This window comes from Loa loa, assembly GCF_000183805.2.
Source record: "Loa loa unplaced genomic scaffold supercont3.166, whole genome shotgun sequence".
NCBI lineage: Eukaryota > Metazoa > Nematoda > Chromadorea > Rhabditida > Onchocercidae > Loa > Loa loa.
In genome coordinates, this window is record NW_018108346.1 from 136,321 (window position 1) to 139,109 (window position 2,789).

The following is a 2,789-nucleotide window of genomic DNA, read 5'->3' on the forward strand; positions in this document are numbered from 1 at the left end:
ATTATTATTATTATCACTATTATTATGTATACATATTTGAACTTGAATTAGTGATGAAAATATTAAATAAATAATCAAGCTTTATTTGTTTATTTATTAATTTATTAATAAGCGGTTTTATTTAGATATTTGTGGGAAAATTCAATAAAAATAGCTATTATTCAGTTGATTATTATATTGGAAATTAATTATTTTATAGTTTGTTTAATTTAATCAATTAGTTTTGGAATTATAAAAGTTTGAATTCAATATGTATGATAAATGGTTACAGTTTAAAACGAAAAAAGAAGTAAAATGGACGTCGTATCGATCGATGTAAAAATGAATGGAACATAGCAATGATGTGAAGAAGCAAAGTATTGGAGCTAAATAAATGTAATAATATAAGGCAAGCAAAAGCTTTCCAGTAATAATAATGCATCATTTATAAAAGAAAAAAAGGAAAAAATTGTGATTAATTTAATTTGTGAGAAATATGAATATATTGGAATAAATTGGAAATATAATTTAGGAAGAATAGAAAAATTAAATAAATTAATAATGGTAAATAATTTAAAATTTCATTAACTATAGGAAATGAAAAAAGAAAAATGAAGGGAATGAAAAAATAATTGATAAGAAAGTAATTTTTATTGAAATATTGTTATGAAATTTGGCAAATCAATAAAATTAATTCCAAATTTATTCTTTTTTTCGGGTCGATATATGAGCAGATAATTAAAACAATTAGAGTTTCAAATTAATTTAATGAAAAGATATGGTAAAGAAAGAGTACACAATGATTCACAATAATTATTTCTAGTTACCATCTTTCAAAATAATTAATATGATGATAATGATTGAAAAGATTGTTCTAAAACGATTATTATGATGAAAAAATTGAAAATAATTAAGTTAGGATTATTATGATAAAAAAAAGGATTGAAATAATTATCCATCAATTAATCACTAATTAGTCATTAATCAATGTACGTCCATTTTAATGGCTTTATTAAATTCAAATATTTAACATTCACACAACTTTCCAACTTTTTATTTATCTCTGTCATTCACATTTCATCATATTCTATCAGTGTCACAACATACTTATGGATTTTCCTTTTTTTTGTTTTTTTTTTTTTTCATTATCTCATTCCCGCCCTTTTGATAGGACTGGTAGAAAGTATCGGGAAAAAAGAAAAGATTAATCAATAATGGAGGAAGTATTTCGTCGCCCATTTTCTCAGTTTATACGAAAACATTTTTCAGCAACAGATGGTAAACAGTGAAAAATAGCTATTATGATTAAACTTAAGTGACATACATACACATACACACACACACACACATACACACACATATGCACGCGTATATATATATATACATATAAATATATATATATACATACAAACATACAATATATACATATATACACACATACATACGTACATACATACCTACGTACATACATCATACATACATACATACATACACACATACATCATACATACGTACATACATGCATATATACATACATACATACATACATGCATACATATATACATACATACATCATATACACATACATACATACATACATACATACATATATGCAATCACCTCTGTCCTTCTTTTCTGCTTAATCGGATGATTGTGAAAGTCAATTTTAACATAAGAGAGCATTAAAATGTCAATATTAAAACGCAAATTTAACATTTTTTAAACAAAGCAGCATGAAAGATACATGTTTATAACACGTTACCATCGAATACTTCACGTCTTAGTTCACGTACGTCAAAATTATACTTTGTTATTTTCTATACCAAATATATGTGTATCATATTTATTGTTGGTAGTTTTATCGAATATTTCACGTCTTAATTCACGTAGATTTACATTAATGTTTGGTTAATTTATTTATAAATATGTAAGGAAGATAAACATACCTTTAGAAGCCATTCAAATGAGTAATATAAGTTTAATGTAAAGATGAGAAACGATGAATCATGTGATAAGATAATGATTACAGAGAGTGATAAAAATGATAAGTGATATAAACTGAAAGGAATTATTATATAATGTTTTAATCTTCAAAGGAAAAAATATGTTTAGAAGGAATGAAAATGATGAGAGATCATATTTATGAATAGATAATTACTATAAGAGAATTGATGGAAGAAAGTAAATAGGAAAAGAAGCGGAATAATAAAAGTATGGTAAAATGGAAGAGTGGAGATGATGAAACAAAAAAAAAAAAAAGGACACAGAAGATTACTGTAAAGGTCAATCATCGGTTCAAACATTCCCGCTTCATATGATTTCTTTTTCTATATCTTCCTTTCTTCTTTCATTTTTTAATTTCTTTTTTTTTTTAAAATATTCTATTAAGATGTTAAAAATTTAATTCAGTTTAATTTTTTCAAAAATTTACGTTCAGCTTAATTTAGCTATTTTCAAAATTTTAATTCTCTACATTCATTAGCAAATTCATTCATTAACATTCATTAGTAAAAATTGTCAAATGTTACAAATATTCATTGCTATAAAATAATATAACAAATACTAAGGAATTGTAATAATTACCAAACAGGTCAATTATCATAATTAAAAAAAATCTTAGGTAAATTTCTAATAATGAGCTATGAATAGATGAAAGCAGAAAATACCACAAGTGGTTAAGAGAGAGTTCGATGATTCTTTTTTTTCCTATGCAAATTAAATATCAAATCTAAAATTAGCATAAAATAATTGATTGGAAAAATAATAATAATAATAATAATGATAATAATAATAATAATAATAATAATAAT